The sequence below is a fragment of the Panthera leo genome, chromosome D1, assembly GCF_018350215.1.
Source record: "Panthera leo isolate Ple1 chromosome D1, P.leo_Ple1_pat1.1, whole genome shotgun sequence".
NCBI lineage: Eukaryota > Metazoa > Chordata > Mammalia > Carnivora > Felidae > Panthera > Panthera leo.
Window position 1 is genome coordinate 88581335 of NC_056688.1, and position 25948 is coordinate 88607282.

Genomic DNA, 25948 nt, shown 5'->3' on the forward strand with positions numbered 1-25948 from the left:
TGGGTTATTTACATTGTTTCATATTTTCAATGTTCTAAATAAGGTGAGATAAATATCTTTGTACACAAAGTCTTCTCTGTGGTTAGGATTATTTCCCAGAAGTGCAGATATAAAGTCAAAGCTAAGAACATGTACTTGGCTCTGGATCCTATCACCCAGTGGTTTTCCAGATGGGTCCACTCCCTGTCAGTAGCCAGCAGCTTCCTGACTCAGCCTGGATGTTCTGATTTGCAGGGGGCTGGGCGGATCTCAGGAAGCTCTATTTTTACCAACTTTTTTTTTTTTTTTAACCAACTCTCCTGATAATTCTACCGCTGGCCAATTGTGGGAATGTTTGACCTATCCAGTACCTTCCTTTTCCAAGCAAACATTTTGGACTTTATAGGAGTTAACTCTTTTCCACTGCCTTCGAAAACAAATCCACAGTAGTACCTCCAATTAAATAGAAGTAGTTGCGAACACTAACTCCTTCAGCAAATTCACTAAATGCACGTGAGTGCTGATTTAGGTGCTGGACACACAGGGATGTACAAGACAAAGTTCCCACTTGAGTGGGGCTTACATTAGGGTATGGCTTGGCAGATACTATCCAAGAAAACAAATAAGTGACAAAGGTGATTTCAGAGAGCGAAATATGCCGTGAAAAGTACCAAAATGGAATAATGTGATAGAGACCAGTGCGGGGACACGGGGAAGGGAAGAAAACCCCCTGGATGAGCAGATTGAAGCAGACGGTCTTGGTCTGTAGTTCCAGCCCTCTTATTACCCAGCCAGGTGACTTTGAACGAATCGCTTTTTCACGCCTGGCCTCAATTTCCAGGGTTGAAGTAAACACGTAAGATCATTTCTACTTCTAACATTTTCGTATCATTTTTTGGATGTAATGTTCTCTACAGAGCTCCTCCTGCAACAAGTATTTCTTGAATGCCTACTGTGTGCCAGTACCCTACTAGGTGTCGATGAATCAGACACAGACACCCAGTATCCTCTGTGGAGCCGACAGGCTGGGAGAGGTGGCTGATAATAAACAAAGAATTGTGCTAGGAACTACTTCATAGCTATTGTAAGAACTATTACTGGGAAGAAATCACAGGGAACACAGCTTGACTGGAGATCGTGGAAAGGCTTCCCCAAAGAAGGGCCATTTCGGCTGCGGTGTTTGGCGAGGATCCCAACTATTGAAAGCATATCAAAACCCTCCTAGGCCGTGTCCTGTGAACTTTGCCTCTGGGAACCCTGGTCATCTTTGCTGTCAGCTAGTTCTGGTTTGACAAAGCCAAACATTGTTTCTAGAATCAAATGTCATCAGGAGGCACATCCTATGGCCTGAGGTCAAGATACGCCAGAGTGAAGGAGGCATCTGGCGACACATCGAGCACCTCGTTCTCTTTCTCTGCCCCCACCTAGGGCTGTGGGAGAGAAGGCCAGTGGCTGACACTCCTGGGGCCGGACTTGGACTATCCCTCCCCATTTCCAGTTTTGAGGGTTATGTCAGGAATGAGTCTCTTCAGTAAGAGGCGAAGAAAAGCATTTCAAATTGCTCTGGTCATTTTGGAAAGTGATTACTCCAGTTTTTCTATCCACCCCCCTCTCCCCACCCAACTGTCACACAAAGACACAGAAACCAGGTCTATTACTGGGCAAGAGTTCTTAGGATCTTGAGCCTAATGTCCTGTCTGCTTTAGCAGCAGGAGCCAGAGAGTGACCACACTGCTTTCTTCCTCTTTGGAGGATTCTGTACAAATTCTCGCTCTGCATGGGATCACCCACGCCCTGGCTGGGCCCAGGGTGTTAGCATCCTTAGAAGCACAGCAGAGAGAGAAGAAACCCTTTCTTAGGAGGCTGAAAAAAGGACAACGGGGGCTCTGTCTCCAGGGCCTGCGCCAGTGAATCAAGGAAAGACCACGGCCCATGTGAGGGGTCCCCTGTTCTCCAATCAGTTCTCTAATCAGGGTGCTGAAGTCATTTTATGAAATCCATCATTATGAAATACTGTCCTAACTCTGAATAAGAGCCCATAGCCCCACATCCTTCCCCCACCCCTAGCAAGGCCATGTGGTGCAGTGGTCCAGTGAACAGATTCTGATGCCAGAGTGCTTGAGTTCCAATTTTAAACCTTGTGACTTCAGGCAAATCATCCTGTAAGCTTGGCTTTCCACATCTTTATGTAAAACTGATAAAAGCACATGTATCATGGGTTGTCTTTTTGAAATTGAGATATAATTGACAGATAACATTATATTAGTTTCAGGGATATCTGTCATTAGCCTTTTTTTTTTTTTTTTTTTTAAATTCTTGAGCTAGAGCATGAGCAGTGACGGGGCAAGGGGGTGGGGAGAGAGAGAGAGAATCTTAAGCAGACTCCGCACTCAACCCGGAGCCTGACACAAGCTGGGATTGTGACTAGAGCTGAAATCAAGAGTCGGACGCTCAACCTACTCAGCCACACGGGCACCCCAACCTATCAGTAGCTTTTTATTTTTATTTTTTAAAATTAAAATCCAAGTTAGTTACCATATAGTGTAATAATGATTTCAGGAATAGAATTTAGTGATTCATCACTTACATAGAACACCCAGTGCTCATCCCCACAAGGGCCTCCTTAATGCCCATCACCCATTTAGCCCATCCGCCCCAGCCAACCCCCCTCCAGCAACCCTCAATTTGTGCTCTATATTTAAGAGTCTCTTATGGTTTGTCTCCCTCTCTGTTTTGATCTTCTTTTTGCTTCCCTTCCCCTATGTTCATCTGTTTTGTTTCTTAAATTCCAATCATGAGTGAAATCGTATGATATTTGTCTTTCTTTGAATGACTTATTTTGCTTAGCATAACACACTCTAGTTCCATCCATGTAGTTGCAAATGGCAAGATTTCATTGTTCTTGATCGCCGAGTAATATTCCATTGTATATCTATACCACATCTTCTTTATCCATTCATCAGTTGATGTGCATTTGGGCTCTTTCCATAATTTGGCTATCGCTGATAGTATCATTAGCTTTTAAATTAAAAAAAAAAACGAGCTGATGTAGATAATGGGCATAGCACAGGGTCTGAGCTCAATCACTGGTGTCACGTCCTCAGGAATCTAGATTTCTGGCTGTTGCTGCTGCCTGCTGAGGGATGGTCTAGTCACTAGCTGCTGAGCACATAGAAAAAGCTGCAGATGAGAAGCAGGAGATCTGTTACCCATTTTCTCTGTGACCTTGGCCAAGTCACTACATCTGAAGACCGAAGGCCTGAAAATGAAAGAAAATGGACTCTAAGATCCTAATCAGCACTTTATTAATTTCAGGAGGGCTCGTATGGGTCACTGGAAGGAAGGTAAAAGCTCCAAATTACTGGTGTGCTCTTCAGGACTTCCTTTTCTCTCCTGGAATCTTCCAACCACGGCACCCCCAGCCCAAGTTTTCCCGGATGCTCCTGGTGGAGGGAGAGCAGTTGCTCATGGCAGGGTTCCACCTGCTGAACAATGGTGTATGAGCCACTCTGGAGGTCACCTGTCCCGGCTTTCTCTCTTTACAGATGAGGAAACCAAGGTCCAAAGATGTGAAGGGCTCCACCCACCATCACACAGCCGTGGGTCCCGGAGCCGGGACTGGAACCTGCTTTCTCAGACTCTGTCTGCCACACCCACTGCTTCTTCTCTTCTACCCGGTAAGCAGTCGAGCGCAAGGTAGGAGTGACACTTGGACTCCTAACATGAGGAGCCTCGCCTGGAACCGACTGACCTGAGCAAACGTAGTTGCTCCTTTGAGGCCAACACACAAAAGTTGGGACACCTGTCTTGCTTCCTGTTCCAGCCCAAGCTGGCTGTGTGTTTTGAGTAAACTACCTAAATGCTCTGTGCCTTTTCTCCACCTCAGCCCCAGCTACCCTGAAAGCTGAACTCCGGCCCTAATCCCTTACCGTAAATCATTACACGAAAAGCCCCAAGGGGAGAAAGGCTGGTTTTAAATGTGAAGCCGCTCAGAGGGATTGTTCAGCCCCCGACTTCTACTGAGGGACTCTGAAGCTTTCTGCCCAGTTCCCAGTTTTGTGCTCGGCTTTGGAGTTTTCTCTTGCAGGGAGTGAACAAAGCCCATTTAGAAACCCAATCCTACCCACCAGCCATTCCCTGGGGTCTAGGCCCAGCTCCTGGATCTATCTAGGCGGCCGAGAGAGGAAAGTGCCTGCCGCCAGATTCAATGGGCCCATTATGCTCGGCTAATTCCACAGCAGAACACTGTGTCTTTGAGGGCCTGGCAGTAACTCGTCCTACCTGTTCAGAGTCAGTACGTCCTGTTTGCTGGAGGGATGAGGGAAAGCAGCACACATCACATCTCAGCGTCGTAAATGCCATTTCGAGTTAATTATTACCACGTACAGTAGTACTGTAGTCAAACTCTGCGCACACCAAGTGTCCTTCCCAGGCAGGCTGGCGGGCAGCGCATAAGGGGGTCATTGTGTGCGCTGGGCGCGGGAGGGAGAGGCGCCTGGGGAAGCCAAGTGTGGTCTCATAGCTCACACCCTCGGGAGGGGGGAGGCTGGGACACTGGGCGCATGTTTTCTCATTTTATAAGGCAGTCTGTTGACCTTCACTGTTGACATGGGGGTACTGGTACTGAAGATGAAATCCATGCCGTTGGACAAAATACCCTGTCGCTGTAACCTGACGTTACAGAACAGCAGCCGGATCCCACCCAGGAACCGTTCCCATCACTGGCCGGAACCGGTTCTTTTGCAGCCAGAGCCATCCTCCTCCTGTTGAAGAGTCACGTGGGCCCGTTTTGCAGGCTGACAGTTGGAGGGGGGTGTTCTAAACACCTGAAAGGCTCAAGTTGATGGCTATCAAGCCCCAACCAGTCTCTTCCGTCTGCCAGAGACGAAGCAAGAATGTTCCCCTCCTGAGGTCTCGGTTTACAGCCTTGTCACGTTGATAATTAGGCAAGGCTTGCCACCTGCACTCCTATTTGGAGGTTCCTCCCAAGACAGTCCTGACATCACCTTTAATCAGCCCAGCTGTGACTCCACCTGTTTCCACTGGCACCTTCAGACAGAGGGGATTGCTCTAGGGCTAGAAGGCTGTGTCCTTGGCCAACCTTGTGGGTCAGCAAAACCAGTTGGATAATTTGGCAAGACCTAGAAGATCCTCCTCTCTGGGGAGGGGGGGGGAATAAAATCCCCCAATGCCTGAAATTCTGTCTTTAGTGCACACTTTGTGTCAAGCATTACCCTCTGTTGCAATTCTCATTTTCAGTCCAAATAACTCTGGGGTGGGGGTAGGAATATACATTCTTATCAGACGGAGAAAGGTAGCATGAAAATCTTGGGTGTTAGAGGTGGGGGTGCTGCACCAAAAATGGGGGAAGGGAGTCCAACAAGTGGGAGCGGGCTGGATGCTACCGAGGAGTTATGGCACCAAAAGGCACAATGAGAGTGTTTCCCGAGGGGCCAGAGTTACACATTCTTGTTTCCTCTTCCCCCTTAAAACACATATTAAACAAAACAAAACCATAGACTTCCGTGCATATGAATTCATAACGACTGCAGTGGACGCTGTTGTGTGCCCATCCAGCAAAAACGACATTCCCCTTTCCTTTGGGGGCCGTTCCTTCCATCTTTCAAGTTCACGTGGCTCAGGGGAAGCTGACATCACCCCCATGCTGTAAGCATCATTCAGGCCCGGTCGGCCACATCACTGCACCCCGAGGTCCCACCGGCTACAGTCATTGTTACACGGACAGGCAGGCGTGTGGCCTGTGCTAAGCCAACACACCTCCAGTGTGGGGCTTTTCCTGAACCTGTTGGAGAAGGGGAGCGGTGTTTCTGCTGCTGGCGCTAAGCGGACAGAATGGAAGCCTAGACCAGCTCGCGGTCTCACGATGGCACACGAGCACCTGCCCGCGAGTGAACGCAATTCGGAGGAGCACAGAACTAAAACTCTCAGACAGCCCCCCTGCTTTTGCTGGCTCTGACTCCACCTGCAGCCGTGCAGCCGCACAACCCCAGACTCTCCAGTTGCGTGAGCCAAGAAATGTCTGCCTCTCTCCGAAGCCAGCTTGAGTTTCTGACGCAACAGAGCAAGTTCTAAGTATAACGCAGACTTCATCGTATGGTCTCCAGGGCTGCCAGCCCCCGGCTGTTGGCAACATTCTTCTCTGATTCTGCCACATTCTAATGAGCTTGGCTCTCACCTGGGCCGTGGTGTACCCATCAGTTAATTGTGGGGAATCATGGGACAGAGAGAAAGGAGGGAAAGAGAATTACCGATATGGAAGAACTTGGCTTTCCTTGGAAGAAACACGCTGTAGAAATCCTAAGCGTGACGTTGACGAAGCTGGACTTCACATTTTGTCCTTGAGCGGACCTTGGAGCTTTGCTACTCAAAGCGAGGTCCCTGGACCAGCAGTGCACGTCCCCTGGCCCTCGAGCGAGTGAAGAACCTCAGCCGCATCCCAGACCTACAAATCAGAACACGCGTTTGCACAAAGCCCTCAAGTGACTGGTGAACACGCGAAAGGCTGGGAAGACTGCTCAAGAGACTCCAGAAGTGCAGGACCCTGGGAATGCTTGTGTCCATTCTATACGCTGGGATCCCAGGCCGAGTCTCAGCTCCCTTGCTTTCAGAAAGTTTGAAAAACACATATCACTTCAATCTCCACGTTTCACGGAAGGGGGGTAAACTAAGGCTGAGGAACGAAATGACTTGTCCGGGGTCAGAATCAGCTGCTCTGTCAGGATGAAAAGCAAGGGTTCTGAAAACCTTTATGATCTTGGTTTAGGCAAAGATTTCTTAGATATGACACCAAAAGCATGATCCATCAAAAAAAAAAAAAAAAAATGGACTAGCTCAAAATTAAAAACTTCTACCCTTCAAAAGATGCTGTTAAGAAAATAGAAAGACAAGCCATAGTCTGTCAGACAATATTTGCAAAACACACTATTTGATAAAGGAGTTTTACCCTTTCAAACTTAGTGATAAGAAATAACCCGATTAAAAAATGGCAAAAATAGGGACACCTGGATGGCTCAGTCGGGTGAGCGTCCGACTTCGTCTCAGGTCACGATCTCACAGTTTGTGAGTTCGAGACCCGTGTCCGGCTCTGTGCTGACACCTTAGAGCCTAGAGACGGCTTCAGATTCCGTGTCTCCCTCTCTCACTGCCCCTCCCCGGCTTGTACTCTGTCTCTCTCTCTCAAAAATAAATAAACACTAAAAATATATTTGAAAAAAATTTAAACATACATTGATCATCTGACCGAGAAATTCCACACCTAGGCATTCATCCAGGAGAAATGAAAACTCAATGTTCACATGCAAAAATAAAAGTGCAAACGTGAACATTTATGGAGGCTTTAGTCGCAATAACCGAAACGTGGAAATAACCTAAATATCTTTCCACTGGTGCATGGATAAATAAACTGTGGTACGTCCACAAAATGGAATGAATATTCCTCAGCAATGAAAAGGAATGAAAAAAGAAAATAGAACGTGGGTGAATCCCAACAGCATTGTGCCGAATGAAGAAATCTAGGCTCAAAAAGCTATGTACTACATGATTCCCCGTCTTGCGGGTCTGGAGGCCTGAAGTCTGCCATCAAAGTATTGTCAGAGTTGTTCCTTCTGTGGGCTGGGAGAGAAAGATCTGTTCCAGGCCTCTCCCTCTTTGGCTTGTGGATGGCTATCTCCATTGTTTACATGGCATTCTCGGGGGTGGGGGAGCGAGAGGGGGGTTGTCTCTAAATTTCTCCTTTTTGTAAGGACGCCAGTCATATTGGATTAGGGCCCATTCTAATGACCTCTTTTGAACTTGATGACCTCTGTAAAGACCCAGTTTCCAAATAAGGTCACAGTCTGATGTGCTGGGGGTTAGGAGAACACCATATGAATGTCACAGGGACACAATTCAACCCATGACAGAGGCCCCAAGGAACTTCTGGGGGGCTATGGAACTGTTACGTGTTTTAATTGGGGAGGTGGTCCCCTGTCCTCACACGTTAGTCAAAGCTCATAAAACTGCACTCTAAAAAGGGTACATTTTGTTGCATGTAACATAACTTCATTTTTAAATGAGAAACAACAAAACAGACCTCCCCTATTTTTCTTCAAGAGATTATTGCCCTTCCCAACCTACCCCACTGTCCTGACTATATCGTGTGTTCCAGGCATCTATAGGGTAAAGGATTATTTTTGCAGAGCGCCGGCCGGGTTACGGTTTTACAGAAAAGGCTGTTTCTCTGCTGCTTGTATTTATCTATATGCAACGTTCCAGCACAGCGTAAAGATTCCATCACATTGAATGGCCCATTTAGGGAATTGCCTTTCTGGAGTCAGATGAAGTCATACCCAGTGAGGGTTGGCTGGGAGAATCTGGTTTGGGACCTGCCAAGGTTAGCTGGAGCCAGGCTCCACAGCCTGCGGGTAGCAGCTGCACACTTTGCCCACAAACCTCTGGAGCCTGCGGCCCCACCTGAGGCCACTCAGAGGACACCTGCAGGAGAGGGCGACAGGAGGTCGGACAGCCTGTCAGCTACACTTGGAGACACGGGAAGAAACTGAGCAGGTGGCCTCATCTTCCCAGGCCGGCTCTGGGTGAGTTGTCTTGTGCCACACGATTCATTGGGGGGGGGGGGGGGGGGGAGGGGGAGGGGGGAGGGATGTGTAGGTGAGAGACACATAGACCTGGCTTCGCGGAGGAGGACGCATGTTCAAAGGGGTGAGAGCTAACAAACCTCGGAGCCCTTCCCGCTCACATCTCCCGGCGACTTCTCCTGTCCCTGTGCATTATCTATCTTATTCTGCCACCATCAGACTTATATAGCCTCTGTGTGTGTGTGTGTGTGTGTGTGTGTGTGTAAAACCTAAGTCACGGGGTACAGGGATGCCTGGAGAAGAGAAGCGATATTTCTGGAAGGATCCAGAGTGTGGTACAACCGAAGCCGATTCCCCAGCCCCCAGCTTTCAGAAAAGGTGTTCTCTTTGTAGACAGCTCCTTGTGAACACCCCGACTTTGTCAGTCTGCGCAGGGGCGGTGTGACTGGGCCCTGGGGAACTGAGGCCAACTGGGGCCCACAGGGAGCCAACTAGAAAGAAAGTTGCTCAGAGCCAGTCTTCTCGAGGCGCTCAACCAGCAACACCCCCCAGACGTGGCTGAGTGGGGTAAGGGAACATGGAGCTTCATGACAGCGCTCAGGGTGGGACCGCTGTGGGCACGCTGGCGGGCTGCCGGGCCAGGCCTCCGAGGTCTTTGACAACATGGCTTGTTCTTTCCGGTTATCCGTCAGAAATGAGCTCACTGTTTTGGTAACCTTCTCAGCCTTCACATTTTTGTGGATGCTCTGTCTAGCTTCTGTTCGGTCTGGCCCTGCTCTTTTGTCCCTTCATGTTTTGCTTCCGGGTGCTTTACGTTTTTAATCTCCTAAACTTTATATCCTCCGAATTTCATTTCCTAGATGGAAACCAAAAACCCTTCCATTTCCCTGGGCTTGGTTTTCTCGTCTATAAAACGGGGGTAGAAGAAGGGTGTTTCTTTCAGTTAGTTCCGTGTCTACAGAGCAAGAGATTTGGACTCAGAGGGTCTGAGTTTTCGAGTTGTTTCCCCCCACACCTTTAGAGACTACTGAGAGCTATTGCCACACTCTCTTCCTGAGTCTTCACGATAATGCTTTGGGGTACAACATTACCCCCACGTTACACAAGAGGGAGCTGGGACTTAACAGACTGCCCCTTTACACATAGCCTGTTGGAAGTGGCAGGCAGGATTCGAACACCAGGTTCATACCCCCTTTTTCCCCCTCAGCTTTATTGTGGTATAATTGACGTATAACACTGTGTAAGTCGAAGGTGTCCGGTGTGATGGGTTGATATGTCTTGTGAAATGATCATCGCAATAAGGTTATCAAGCACCCATCACCCACATAGTTATATTTGTGTGTGTGTGTGGGGGGGGGGATGAAATTTTTTTAAAAACTCTACTCACTTAGCAGCTTTAAAAAGTCCAGTGCAGTATTGTTGACTATAGTCTCCACTCCAGACGTGGAAGAGATATCCTCACCCCCCATGTTCATTGCAGTATTATTCGCAACAGCCTAAGTGTCCATTGGCGAAGGGGAATGGGGTAAAGGAAATGCGATATAATGGAGTATTGGAACATAATGGAATATGACTCAACCGTACAAAAGAAGGAAAGCCTGTCACTTGGGACAACATGATTGCGACTTGAAGGCATTATGCTAAGTGAAATAAGACAGCGAAAGACAGTATTACACTGTATGATCTCGCGGGTGGAGTCTAAAAAAACTGAACTCATAGAAACAGAACAGACGGATGGTTGTCAGACGCGGGGGTGAGGGTGGGGGAATGGTGGTCAAAGGTCAAAGGTAAAATTCCAGGGTTCATACTCTTAACCACTCCGCTCCAAGATTTCTTTTTTTTTTTTTTTAATTTTTTTTTTTAACGTTTATTTATTTTTGAGACAGAGAGAGACAGAGCATGAACGGGGGAGGGGCAGAGAGAGGGAGACACAGAATCTGAAACAGGCTCCAGGCTCTGAGCTGTCAGCACAGAGCCCGACGCGGGGCTCGAACTCACGGACCGTGAGATCATGACCTGAGCCGAAGTCGGCCACTCAACCGACTGAGCCACCCAGGCGCCCCCGCTCCACGATTTCAAGGCCAGTTATCCATCTTTTTCTGCTGTGTGGTCACTGATGCATCGTTTGGACTCTCTGAGCTTCACTTTTCTCATTCGGCAAATGGAGACATTGGGATTTACGTGATTCCTATCAGAAAAGTGAGCCGCTATGTGTGAAAGCCCTTTAGTGGTTAAAGCACCTACTGTGTCCACCTTCCACGAGAGCTCTCTTTCGTGTTCACCTGTTGTCTTCTCTTGTCTCCGCGTTGGCGGCCATCTGGGTGACGATTGTGCTACCTTTCCCTGAGCGTTGTAGATGACAAGAGCTAAACATTTGGGGTGCTAATTACACACCGGCACTCGGCATGCTTTGCTTTCTCTGCCTTTCATTTAACCTCTCAACAAACCTGGGAGGCAGGTGCCACAATTCTCTTCATTCCACAGATGAAGCTCAGGCACAGAGGGGCTGAGTAACTTGCCTAAAGTCACACAGCGAGTGACTGGTGGAGCCAGGCATTCCAAATGACCCATTCTGTTACCCAACTATACCGTAGCACCAAGACAGGCACGCGTGTGAGGGCAGGAGGGAGATTGTGCGGCTGAAATCGAAGCTCTGCCCACAAGCAAAGGCAAGAATTTAAGTCAGGGAAACGTTCTCACTTGTTCTAATTTTTACTAATCGACCCTGTCACCTTCTTCTGTTCATCCGTGCTGTTGGTCAATAAATGGACTTCCCTAAATGTCCAGATACAAGACATGTGACTCTTACGTGAAATTCTGGATGTGCACATCCAGGTATGTAAAAATAGAGAAAAGAAAACAAGGTAGGTGATTGCTCATAGCCTTTGGTCTATTTCTGAGTCAAAAACAAGATTGAAAATACTGTTGCTACTGTATTTAGATGTCAGCTGTTCACTTTCAAATCCCTGCTTAGCACTTTGCATTGCCCTGGATGTTGTTCTGGGTGGCTGAGTTTTTTCTAGCCTTTCTTTCTATTCACCGCCGAGGAGCTGAGTTACCTATGTTCTGGGAAGGGAGAAGGCAGAGCCACGGGTATGGGCTAAGAGGAGCCGAGTGGGGGCCTCCACTGGGCTTCCGGACCCGTGATGCCAGGAAGGACAGGGTGCGGGGAGGGAGGTCACAGAGCTGAGCAGAAGGAGTGAAGGCCTGTTTCAGGCAGCACCCCCACCCCACCCGCCAAGACGTACGATGGGTAAGTCCAGCATCGATGCCTGGCCAGTCTGCGCTTGGAGATGCCTCTCTACCCCCCATCACCTTCTGACCTCCCAACGCTCCTTCCCTGACTGTCCCCGGGACGCCTTCCTCCCTGTCAACTAACTTCTGCTAAGATGTTTGTCTGTGAATTGGCTTACGTGGACTAGCTACCTGACCGTATTTGAATTTTAATAGAAGAGTTTTGGAGATCCAGGAGAATTAATCATCGAATGACAGTCACGCAGAGGGGAAGGGCGAGCCATCACGTAAGCTGGATGATACAGGTTCACAAGGCTGGGGCAGGCAGGTAAATGCCGATGTACAAAGCAGACACGTGACACCTGTGGCCGCGTGGGCAGCCAGGCTGTATCTAAAGACATTCAAATTTTGAAAACTTTGAAGTTTTGAAAGCCGTGGAAACACTCTTCAGGCAAAAAAGCAGAAACACAAGCAAAGTGAAATAAGCAAATATGAACAGCTACGTCTGAAATGCACTGTGGTATCCTGGCTTGGATCCTGGAACAGAAAAAGGACATTTGTGGAAAACCCAGTGAAATGCAAACAAAGTCTGAAGTTTAGCTTGTAGTAATGCACAATGCTAATTTCGTAGTTTCGGCAAATGTACAGTGATTGCCTAAGATGTTAATATTAGAGGGGGTTGGGCCAAGGGGATATGGGAATGCTCTTTCCTGTCTTTGCAACCTTTTTTGTAAATTAAAATTATTTTCCAAAATGATGTTTGTTTTTTAAAAAACAGCCACATCATAGGTGAGATCTATGATTACAGTAGCTATCACTTATTCAGATATGAGGCTTACTGTGTCTAAGAGCTTTGTGTATACTAATCCAATGAATCCTTGTGACCATTCTATCAGAATGTTCCTTGTGACGATAAAATTGTTGTCCTCCTGAAGTGCCTGGGTTGCTCAGTTGGTGAAGCATCTGACTCTTGATTTTGGCCCAGGTCATGATCTCACAGTTCATGAGATCGAGCCCCAAGTCAGAGGCTCTGTGCATGGAGCCTGCTTGAGATTCTCTCTCTCTCTCTCTCTCTCTCTCTCTCTCTCTCTCTTACTCTGTCCCTTCCCTGCTTTCTCATGTTCTCTCAAAATAAATACATAAGCAAACATTTTTTATAAAAAAATTGTTTTCCTCCTTTTATCGATGAGGAAACTAAGGCCCAGGCTTCTAGAGCCAGGCTTCTAATCTATTGCAGAGTATTTTTTTCTAGCCAGCCCACCCGTGGGATGTAAAATACATCTGTTGAGATTAGAGGCCTGCTAGTATCAACTTATAACTAGAGGGCAGGGCAGGATTGCACAGAGGTGAGCAAGACATCTCCTCCTGTGCAGAATTGAAGGAGCTCTACTACGTCAGACCCGTTAGGATGGCTAATACTTAAAAAAGAAAAAAGAATAGGGCACTTGGGTGTCTCAGTCACTTAAGCGTCCAACACTTGATTTCAGCTCAGGTCGTGATCTTGTGGTTTGTGGGATCGAGCCCCACATCAGGCCCTGTGCCGGAGGTTCAGAGCCTGCTTGGGATTCTCTTTCTCCCTCTGTCTCTGCCCTCCCCGCGGACCTCAGAATAAATAAATAAACTTTAAAAGAAAAAAAAAAGAAAGAAAAAATGAAAATAATGGTGTTGGCAAGGATGAGGAGAAATTGGAATCCTTGTATACCGTTGATGGGAATATAAGATGATGTCGCTGCTGTGGAAAACAGTATGGCAGTTCCTCAAGAAATTAAAAATAGAACTCCCACATAATTCAGCAATTCCTCTTCTGGGTATATACAAAAGAATAGAAGGGAGGATCTCAAACAGATATTTGTACACCCATGTTTACAGTAGCACTGTTCTCAAACGCTAAAAGGTAAAAAGAAGCAAGCCCAGTACCCGTGGATGGATAAATGGATAAGCAAATGTATGGACACACAATGGAGTATTATGCACCCTGGAAAAAGAAAGAGGTTCTCACAAGTGCTACAACATCGATGAAGCTTGACGACATCACGTCAAGTGAAATACGCCTGTTTCAAACAGAAATACCCTATGATTCCACTGGCGTAAGGCATCTAGAGTTGTCGAATTTATAAAGACAGAACGGTGGCTGCCAGGGGCTGGGGGAGGAGAGGGTGGGGAGGTTGTGTTTAATGGGTATATAGTGTTTCAGCTGGGGAAGATGAAGACTATCCTGGTGTCTGTGGCAGGAGGAAAAATCGGCAGGACAGATCCCGGTGGACACACCCCCTCGGGAGCTTATGGGAATCATAGGGGTGGATGGGGCGTGGAGTATACACTGAAAAATCTCCTAGATGATTCTGATATTCAGCATTCTCTGCCCCATCCTACCCACCCACCTCCCCCCCAACCCCGAAAAAAGGAAAAGAAAAATTTCAGCATGTATTGAAGACAACTGAGATCCAAAGTGGTTGACTTTGACTTGGCTGGAGGTCACAGCTAGTTGACAAAAGAATTCCAGGTAGAATGGCTGGTTACTCAATGGCCAGAGCAGGGCGCATTTGGGAGCTGGCTGCCCCGGTGTCCTGTTCCAAGGCAGTTCAGCCTCAGGGGCCCTGTGACTCAGCTTTGAGGTGCTCTTTAGGACATCGAGCCTGCACATCTGTGACCAGATCTTTTGGACATTGTACCCACCTTCCGGCCCCAGGCTGATTTTAAAATGTGTTCCAGACCTAACCTCCCAGCACCCGGTTGCCCTTTGCCAACTCTCTTGGGAAGTTACAGATGGGGAGGCAGCAGGGGACAAGTCCCTACAGCAACACCTGGGGTTTAGGTACCGCCATTAGCAATGCAAATGCAGGGGAGTGTCAGTTGATTTATTAAATGGAGCCCTTGGCATGTCCTAGCGCTCCACTTGGATTCATCTGTCATCCCCTCATCAGCCCTGGGAGCTGGGTGGATGGTCTGCGTGTGCCAACCCAGCTCCATTAATATTGTCTCAGGGCTCCGGATTTATGGTGGCTTCTTAATTTTTGGATCCCAATGGTTAGAGTCATGAGATCGTGTCACTAGACCTGTAGGCTCCCATCCTCCCTCTGCATGTTTTCTTTACCAGGGAGCAGACAATTCATTTCCTTCTTTCGCAACCTGCAGGGTCTGGCCTGTGCTGCTCTCAGAGTGCATGCAGCCCCCCTCCCCCCAGCCCTCCAGCTGCACTGCCCTCCCACCCTGGGGCCTTTGCAGATGTGGCTCATTCTTTCTGACATACCTTTCCCCTTGCTGCCCTTTTCCATTCCCCAAGCACCTGGCCTCTTCCGGTTGCTTAGTAGATCTCAACTGGGGGAGATTCCGCCCCGCAGGAGACATCTGGCAATGTCTGGAGACACTTGGGTTGTCACAGCTGGGCCGTTGAGGTGGTGTTATTGGCATCTAGTGGGTAGAGGTCAGGGGTGCTGCTAAAGATTGTACAGTGCACAGGACAGCACCCCAAGACAAAGAATGAACTGGCTCCAAATGTCAATAGTCCCAAGGTTGACAAGCACTGCCCCAGCTCACCAGACCCATCAGCCGTAGCCCAAGCCTCACCTCCTCCCCTGGGGGAGCCCTCTCTGAAGGAACTTTCCTGCCATCCTCACCCCCCGGCCAGTATCCCAGATGCACACCAGACTATGCCATTTTCAGCGTGTGCCCCTTCTTTTCGTTAGAGTACTGACCTTAGTTTGTCATTATGTTTCTGTGCTCCTGTTTGGTTATGTTTATGCCCGTGCTCTAAGCTGCACAAGGTCAGGGACATTGTCTGTTCTCACCTTAGTATCCCCCAAGCAGAGCAAGTTGATTGATGCATCGTAAATCCTATTGGATCTACTGATTAACCAATGGATATATCCTACTTCTGTAGCCCCCATAGAGGGTTCAGCAGGGTCAAGGCAGCCCCTGGGACCTGCTGGACTGAAATAGTTCAGGGAGGGCTCAGCCGGTGTGTACCACTGGGAGCTGGGGTGGGGGTGCAGGGAGATGAAGGGTTCTGATTAAGCCTTTCCCTCCCCTCTCCCTATTCCTCCCTCCCTCCCCTCCGTACCTCTCCTCCATCCTCCTCACCCTCTCCTTTTCCCCTCTTTACCCCTCTCTTCCCTCTCTCTTTCTCTCTCCTCTCTCCCTATTCCTCTCCCTTTTTCTCTCCCTCTTATCCTTCCCTTTTTCCTCCCCAATAAACAAATACCTACTGAGCACTTACTGAATACCAGAAATGATTAAGTATCAAGTATACAACAATGAACAAGACAGACACAGAACTCGACTTCATTGACTGTCAGTCTTTAGAGAAGACAGTCATGAAACAAGTTACCACCAGTGTGATGAATGTCGCAAAGGGAAAGGAAATGAGGTTCTGAGGACCCAGGCCAGGGGTACCTTAAGCAGGACAGGGAACACACAAAACTTATTTGCTTTGGATTTCTGATATGATTAGATTTTAGTTAACATAGTGGTGAAGAGTCTGGGTTTGGAGCCTGGCTATCTGGGCTCAGATACCAGTTCTACTGCTCACCATGTGAACTTGAGCAAGCTATAGTTTGCCTCATTCCTGTTTCTGCATCTATAAACCAAGAATAATATAACACTTACTTCATGGGATTGCTGTGAGGATTAAATGAACTAATGCATGTAAAGGGCTTAGGACAGTGTCTGAGACATAGTAAGCACTCAACAGATGTTCTCAGTATCACTAACCTGCATGGTTTTTTTTCCCCAGGGAAATAGAGGACTTTGGTTTTTGAAACTTTGTGGAATCCCTTGTTTCGGTTAAGATTAGACTTGACTGTGAATGACAAAAGACCCCAAGAAAGAAGTAGAAATTTATTTCCCTTTGGTGCTATGCATTGCCAGCTAGTGTGGCAACTCCACAGTCCTCAAAGACCAAGAATTCTTCGAGGTTATTGCCCTGTTGTCTTCAACATGAAGATCCTGCCTTATGGCCCCAGTGTGGCTGCTCTAGCTCCAGCCATCACCAGTTGGAGGGATGGCACACCCTCTACCTTATAGAGCACGTCATGGAAGTGGCATGCTTACTTCTTCATCCATTCCTTGGGCCGGAACTTAATCTCATGGTCAGACTTAGCTGCAAGGGAGGCTGGAAAATGTAGTCTTTACTCTGAGTAGCTTCATGTTCAGCTGAAATGTGGAGGGAAGTCTATTACTTAGGAAGAAGGCGAGAAGGAAAAAACCTTTCTAAGAGGACAATTAGCAGTTTACCAATTGTCCTGACTTTGCTCTTAACATTGGCAGGGCAGGAAGGCACAGCTCATTACCCAGAGTATTTCACTGATAGCTAATGGCTAACACAAAAGGACATTTAGAACTGTTGTCTCCTTTGGTCTGAGCTGACCACTGTGATCCCTGAGTCCACCTTTGGGTTGAAATCTGGAATGGATTCTGACTGAGCCACCAGTTGAAGGGTTTCTCTCCTGGTCCCTCAGGGAACCACTGTCTTCTGGGGAACCTCTTAGCATATACCTCCCTTGGGCCCTGAACCCCTTAAACCCTCCTACTCTCCCTCATTCTGCCTTGTCCCTTCCTTGGCTTTTAAGTTTTGTTGTTCAGCCACTCTTTTTCCTTCGCTTCTCAGTGTTGTGGTCACCTTCCCTGGCCGGAGGTGGAAAAGCCATAGGATAGCCATGCTCCAGAGAGGAGGAAAGTGAGGTAAACCGGGCCCCAAGGGCCAGCCTCCGCCAGAATTTTTCAGACTTGAATGTGCCAGCTGCATGGAAGCTGACTCCCTTAGCCACTCCTGTGGTCCCACAAGGCCATCTCAGTGTCTTCTCCACCTTGAGGTACTTTTGACAAATCTCCCTCTCACTAGCCTGTCCTGGTGTGTGCCTGCCCCAGAAGGATGGGGTGGTGGGTTCTCAGCTAAGTTCCAGGACAGGATCTCCACTGCCCCCTTCAGGTACCATTAAAGATTGCAATTTAGTTGAACATACAGCACTGTGGAGACCCAAGTTGCTTATGGAACCCCCCCCCCCCCCCCCACCAAGTAGACTTTGTTCCCTGTCAAGGCCCAGACAGCTGCCTATCCCTGCCAACTTTTGTGTGACCTTTTACAATAATTTATTTATTTTTAAAAAATTTTTTAATGTTTTATTTATTTTTGAGACAGAGAGAGAGACAGAGCATGAGCAGGGGAGGGGCAGAGAGAGAGGGAGACACAGAATCTGAAACAAGCTCCAGGCTCTGAGCTGTCAGCACAGAGCGTGACGCGGGGCCCGAACTCACAGACCATGAGATCATGACCTGAGCTGAAGTCGGACACTTAACCGACTGAGCCACCCAGGCGCCCCAATAATTTATTACTAAAAGGAACGAGTAGTACTGCGTATTCACTATGTGCCAGGATCTCTGTCAAGAACTTAAATTAATTCATTAAATCCTTACAACAGCTCTTTGAGATAGGGGATTTGAACCCCATTTATAAATGAAGACACTAAAACTCAGAGAGGTTGAGTAACTCCCGGAAGGTTACAGACCTTGAAAGTGGTGGAGCCAGGATTAGAATTCTGGATTCCCAGACTTTATTCTTGATGTTGTAAGAATTGCCTCTCACTTAAATGTATATGATTAGTCAAAGGTGTGCGGTAAGGGAAATGGAGAATTAACCAAATTAATGGAACAATATTTACAGAGCCTCTACTAAGTGCGAGGCACTGGGGACACAAAGGTGAGTAAGACACCATCCGGTTAGCCAGGGAGATAGTTACAGATGCAAATTATTTTGAGTTGGTTCATTAAGAATAAATATTGTGGCTGGGAATGCAAGCTGGTGCAGCCACTCTGGAAAACAGTATGGAGGTTCCTCAAAAAAACTAAAACTAGAACTACCCTACGATCCAGCAATTGCACTACTGGGCATTTATCCACGGGATACAGGTGTGCTGTTTCGAAGGGACACATGCACCCCTATGTTTATAGCAGCACTATCAACAATAGCCAAAGTATGGAAAGAGCCCAAATGTCCATCGATGGATGAATAGATAAAGAAAATGTGGTATATATATATATATATATATATATATATATATATATTTGTGTGTGTGTGTGTGTGTGTATATATATATATATATATATACACACACACACACACACACAATGGAGTATTACTCGACAATCAAGAAGAATGAAATCTTGCCATTTGCAACTACATGGATGGAACTAGAAGGTATTATGCTAAGTGAAATTAGTCAGTCAGAGAAAGACAAGTATCATATGACTTCATTCATATGAGAACTTTAAGATACAAAACAGCTGAACATAAGGGAAGGGAAACAAAAATAATATAAAGACAGGGAGGGGGACAAAACGGAAGAGACTCATGAATATGGAGAACAAACTGAGGGTTACTGGAGGGGTTGTGGGACGGGGGATGGGCTAAATGGGTAAGGGACACTAAAGAATCTACTCCTGAAATTATTGTTGCAATATATGCTAACTAATTTGGATGTACATTTTTAAAAATTTAAAATAAAATTTAAAAAAAAGAATAAATATTATGGCTGCCCAGCATAGGATATTATGGATACTCGGCAGCGTAATCCATATCTGGCTGGGTATTTTGGAGAGGTGGGTAAGAAAGAATCACAAGAGGCTGGCTGGAGGGGACAATCGGTGAGCTTGATCTTAAAGGGTGAATTTAACGCAAATGGTAAGAGTGGAGAAGGCTTTCCGGACAGAGGGCACAGCATATGCAAAGGCCAGGAGGTAGGGCCAAAGTAACATTCCGAGCATATACTCTATAGGTACTGGCTCCAGTGCAGCATTCTAATGCACACTCAGCAAACATTTGTCACCAAATTAGTGCGTTCTCCTCCTATAGTGCCTGAAAAAAGAAACCTTTCTAGTCACTCAGCCAATTTGTTGATCACATTCTTCTTGCCTTTTTCACCTGCTCTGGTCTGGTTCCCACTTCTATCTACATCCTCTGCCCCTTCCCTAGTTGTTTATGGAGAATGTTCCTTACTGTCTCAAAAGGAGACACTTCTGTCATGTTCCTTGGACTCCATTGCTTGAGTTCAATGAAAGCCAAATGGGTGTCGTACTGTGTGAGGTTCTGCTGAGCTGTTGGGTGAATGACAGCTGCCGTCTTGAGTGAGTGAGGTCTTCGCGGGGACTTTGATCTACTTAAGGAAGGCTGAGCCCATCTGCTTCCTGCATCCTTCCCACACACAGCTTCCAGGCAGCTCTGGTGTCAACTTGGCCCATTAAGAGAGTTAAGAGATGTTTTCCTCCTGTTGGGCCAGATTTCAGTCGTCAGGACACACCTGGGTGTGGGGGTGGCTGTGCGGGGCTTTGGTGGCTTTTCCATGCCTCCATCATGGGTCCCAGCCTCCCAGCTCTGCTTTTCAACTTACTCCAGGCTCCTTCTTCCCTCCTCCTGTCTCCTCCAAGTGCCCACACACGTTGTAACCTATATTCAGAAAGCCACCTATCAGGAGGTTTCGGTCAGAGGCAAGGATTTCTAAGGGTGGGGTTTTAATATCAGGATTTCAGGTAGTCTTTCCATCAGCATTTCCTGGAGTAGGAGCCCCCTCTGGCTCCCCTGACATCACAGCAGCCTGTTAGGAAGATGCTACTGTATAGAATTAGGAATATGGCTCTGTACCCACACAAACCAGAGCTCAAATTTGAGCTCTTTCCTGGCTGGGTGTCTTCGAGCAGGTGACCAGCACTCTCTGAGCTTCCGTATTCTTGTCTGGAAGGCAGAGATGATCAAGGTACCACCTCAGAGAGTTCCTGGAGGTTGAGATGGGACCATGCACGTAAAGCGCTTGATATGGAAGCTCTTATTACAGCACCCCTTGGCAGCTTGTAGGCTGATCTTGCTCCCAATCGATTCGTCTGGCAAAGATTGAATGTCTCCTGTGCATCACATGCTGTGCTTGGCCCTGAGCACCCAGGAGTGAATCAAACAAGGTGACCATCATCGTAACCATGCAATCACTATGTGTGAAGACGTCCAGAACGTCTTTGCTCTGTGGCTAACCTGTTATATAAGGAGCCGCAGCCCTACTCTGTGCATAAGCACGTCAGAAAAAAAAAAACTAGCCGTTAGCCACTCTACCATCTATGAGCTGGCTTCCTCCTGAGAATTTCTAAAGCATTTTCTTTAAGTGATTGCACAAAGCATCCCAAATAAAGCCAATTGCAAAGAACCACTAGTTCTTTTTTTTTTTTTAATGAAATTTATTGTCCAATTGGTTAACATACAACACCCAGTGCTCATCCCAACAGGTGCCCTCCTCAATGCCCATCACCCACCCCCATCAACCTTCAGTATATTCTCAGTTTTTAAGAGTCTCTTACGCTTTGGCTCTCTCCCACTCTAACCTCTTTTTTTTTTTTCCTTCCCCTCCCCCATGGTCTTCTGTTAAGTTTCTCAGGATCCACATAAGAGTGAAAACATATGGTATCTGTCTTTCCCTGTATGGCTTATTTCACTTAGCATCACACTCTCCAGTTCCATCCACGTTGCAAGAACCACTAGTTCTTAGCATATAAATTCATTTATGCTCACTGCAGAGAGGTGGAAAGATACAGAAGACATTAAAGAAAAAATGTGTAAATGATTTATACTAACAATTAATGGTTTGGGTCCCTGAGACTCTTAGAGGGTCCACAGAGTCTGAATTCTTTCTTTCTTTCTTTTCTTTCTTTCTTTCTTTCTTTCTTAATGTAATTTTAAATGTAAATGTCTGAATTCTTTTATGTATGTATGTATGTATGTATTTATTTATAAATATAATTTAAAATGTAAATGTCTGAATTCTTTTATGTATTTATGTTATTTATTATTTGTTTCTAAATGTAATTTTAAATGTAAATGTCTGAATTTTATTATTTATTTATTTATTTATTTATTCATTCATTCATTCATTTTTAAATGTAATTTAGGGGGCGCCTGGGTGGCTCAGTCGGTTAAGTGTCCAACTTTGGCTCAGGTCATGATCTCGCGGTCTGTGAGTCTGAGCCCTGCGTCGGGCTCTGTGCTTACAGCCTGGAGCCTGGAGCCTGCTTCAGATTCTGTGTCTCCCTGTCTCTCTCTGCCCCTCCCCTTCTCACGCTCTCTCTCTCTCTCTCTCTCTCTCAAGAATAAACATTAAAAAAATGTTGATGTAATTTAATTTTTTTAATGTTTATTTATTTTTGAGAGACTGGGGGGAGGGGCAGAGGGAGACGGAAGATCTGAAGCAGGCTCCTCGCTGACAGTGGAGAGCCCGACGTGGGGCTTGAACTCACAACTGTGAAATCATGACCTGAGCCAAAGATGGACGATCAACCAACTGAGCCACCCGGGTGCCCCGAATTCTTTTTAATAATAATTCCAAACCATTACTTGTTTGGTTCACTCTCATTCTCTCATGAGTGTATGGTGGAGTTTTCCAGAAGGCACATGACATGTGATGCCATCATTGCTCTAACGGCTCATGTGCTTCTCTACCCCCTCACGCCCCAAAGACAGCCAGTAGCCTGTGACTGACACACAGATTTAAAAAAAAGGCTGACATCCTTGCCTCAAGGTAGACCCAACTATGTGGTTTAATTTGTGCTCTAGAGCTTTCTGCGGTACCAGACCGACGCTAGTCTTCAGCTGCGACCACATCCATACATGGCTTTTCCTCTTGCCCTGCTCTGCCTCCCTCGGTTCTTTTGTCTTGAGAGCAATTTTTCAATAAATTACTTTCATGGGAATCCCCACCTTAGGCTGTGCTTTCAGGGAGGTCTACATAAGACAGCTGGCATCAGCAGTGGTCACAGGAAATAGACTCTAAAGATGGGGTCCTAGAAGTGAATCATTCACCGACTGGATGACCCCAGAGACCTCGCGGGCAGCGGGCGGGCTAAGGATGGTCTGTCCCATGCTATAGCATACAACGGCTAAGAATTCCACTTGCAGTGAACTGGGGGCAGCCTTTAGGGCAATGCCTCTGGCATTTGAAAGGTAGGGAGCAAAGAGTAAATCCGAGATCGTAGAATTCCCTCACCCTCACCCTCTCTGCCTCTCCCGTGCTTGCTCATGTGCGCGTGCTCTCTCTCTCAAAATAAATAAACCTTTAAATAAAGAAATAAATAGGGGCACCTGGGTGGTTCTGTCGGTTAAATGTCCGACTTCAGCTCAGGTCATGATCTCCCGGTTTGTGAGTTCAGGCCCCGCGTCAGGCTCTGTGCCGACAGCTCAGAGCCTGGAGCCTGCTTCAGATTCTGTGTCTCCCCTTCTCTCTGCCCCTTCCATGCTAATGCTCTGTCTCTGTCTCTCAATGATAAATAAACATTAAAAAAAATAAAGAGAAGAAAAGAAAGAAAGAAAGAAAGAAAGAAAGAAAAAGAAAGAAAGAAAGGAAGGAAGAAAACAGAGAGCCTCTTTGGTGGTACTTTGAGATTCGTCTTCTGCAGCCAGAGGGCAGGCAGAGCTGAAGAGGAAACAGAACCTAACGGAAAGGATAGCAGAACTTCAAAGCAGGCTGAATTCAGAGTTTAGGCAGATATCCTGTGCCAAAGATAGGACTCTGATAGGAAAAGAATAGGATCCTAAGACTTGGAATACAGGTATCTGGGGACATTCACTTGACAACCTTGAACCCCCTTGGCATGCCTAAATGGCCCCACTCCCGCTTGTCAGAAGATAGATTCCCTCTTCCTTTTTTTTGAAGGGTAATGGCGAGCCTCGAGTAAGGCTACTGCTTTGTAAGATAATACTGGCCCTTCTTTTTATTCTTTTTTTTTTTTAATTTATTTGAGAGAGAGAGAGAGTGAGAGCATGGTCAGGGGAGGGGCACAAGGAGGGAGACAGACAGACAGAGAGACGGAGACAGAGAATCCCAAGCAGGCTCCATGCTCAGCACTGACGCGGGGCTCCATCCCACGACCAGAGGGTCGTGACCTGAGCTGAAATCAAGAGTTGGACACTCAACCAGCTGAGTCACCCTGGTGCCCCAATACTGGCCCTTCTTAAGATCATCTGCCACCTTCCCCCTCCTGGCCACCAGACCTATAATTAAGGTCAAATCTCAGCGTGACACCGCTGGAGAGGTGTCAAACCTGCAAAGAGTGTAGAGGAATTACATGCCAGAGAGGGTTCAAGAACTGTTTACGGTGTGCCAGCAGGAACGGGGTGGCCATGCCTAGGAGTGGGTCACGAGGACGGTGGGAGGCGGGAGGATAAGGGAACGTTTGTCGATGACAGGGTGAAGGGCTTCAGGAGACACGGCTAGTGTACCGTTGAGGCGGTTGTTAGTATCTTGGAATAAGTGATAAGTTGCATTAAATGAGATGGAGAGGCCAGACTGCCTGGTAGACTGTGGGGAAGAGATTAAAAGTCCCTGAGAACTGAGCACGCTCGAATAGGTCAACTACATGAGACTGAAAATCCCTAAACTGACTTTGTTCCTCCATTTACCAATGTGAAAGGGAACGCTGGGGGAAGGTACCAGTACTGTTGAGGAGCTCTGTAGAGGCTGCCCCCTGTAGGCTGGGGATGAAAATAGAAGGAGCTGTTCCAGAACCAGGCTCCCTAGTATCAACGATAATAATGGAGTCCCAGAAAAGCAGAGGCCAGATGGTAACACTGAATTATCAGAAGCAAGGGTGAATGTAATTCCTGTAATGGGCAGCAACATTGGGATGGCGCCCAGGGCGGGCCCACCTGAAGTTATCTGTGAAGGCGGGTGAAAGGTTATGTTGGCCCTAGAGCCAAGATAGGTTATAGCCAATGCCCTTCACTTAACCCGCGAAGTCAAAAGGGATCAAGAACGGTCAACGCTCCCAAAAGAAAATCAGGATTTCTTTCCCGGGCTCCAGACCTCAGTCAGTTCTCAGATCCAGAGTCCACTGACTGCAAGAGGGGTTGGGTTCTCGTGAGAGAAGGTATGGAAGCATCGTAACAAGTGTGTACTGTAATGATTCAACCAGGTCCTTCTCCAAACAGACCTACAGGTCTTTACGCAGGCGATTATACACTGCAGAAAGAGAAATAGCCAGTTTTTTCAAGGGCTGTCGGATACAAGTCCAAAGATGATCCTGATGCTAGAAACCCAAAGTGGCATCGGACCTCTTTTAAAGTAGAGACATACGCAAGGCAGGTAATAAGATGAGTCCTGACCCAGGTTTGTCTCACAGTTGGTAAACTGAGTTCATGAACCCACCCGGTGGTCGTCGTCTCAGCTCCCAAACATGTAAGTGGAATGGACATTCTTAGCAATTTGCAGAATATTTGTATTCGTCCTTTGACCTGTCGAGTAAAAGCGATTGCGTCAGTCTCCCAAACGACACCCTTTGGAGAGTTTAGTATATCCACTCTCCCTCATAGAGGGAATGGCAGGTTCCCTCGAAGACTCTCGAAGCCATAAAGTACGCAGGGATGGTAGTCCACACTATATCCTCATTTAAATTATCAGTCTGGCCCCTGAAAAACTGTATCATGGGGTATAACTGTGTACTGCTGAAAACTTAACCCAGGAATACCTCCAACTTCAGCTCTTTTCACTGGAGCAGATTAAACACATCCTTATGTGCATGGTATTCAGCTATTCCTGGGCAAGTATGTGGTTTTCAATGCCCATCAGAAAGGAGGATGAGAAGCAGATAACATGCACATGTGATGAACAGCAATACACATTCACGGTTTTACCGTAAGACCACATCTCTGTCTTAGTGTAACCCAAAGGAATGTGGACCATCTGATGATTATGCAGAACATCACCTTTGTCCGCTATATTGGTGACACCATATTAATCAAACCTGATGAGAAGTGACAGAGTCTCTGGATAACTTGGCAAGATACACGCGCTTCAAGAATTCAGGGACTTGCTACATCGGTGAGGGTTTGAGGGATCCGGTGATTTGGGGCATGCTGAATTATCCTCTCCAAGGTAAAGGCCACATTTTTGTGCTTTGTACCTTATACAACAAAGAAAGGGGTGCAGCGCTTGATAGGGCTCTTTGGGTTTAGGGGGTAGCATCTTCCACACTGGAATACTGGGCCATTTCTTGGGTGACACAGAAGGATCCTGTGTGGATTGCATGAACAAGATATTTATGTTAGAGAACACATAACATAAATCAATACATCTCTAATACTATAATTCCTATCTCAGGCTCTCATGTCAGGAGCCTGA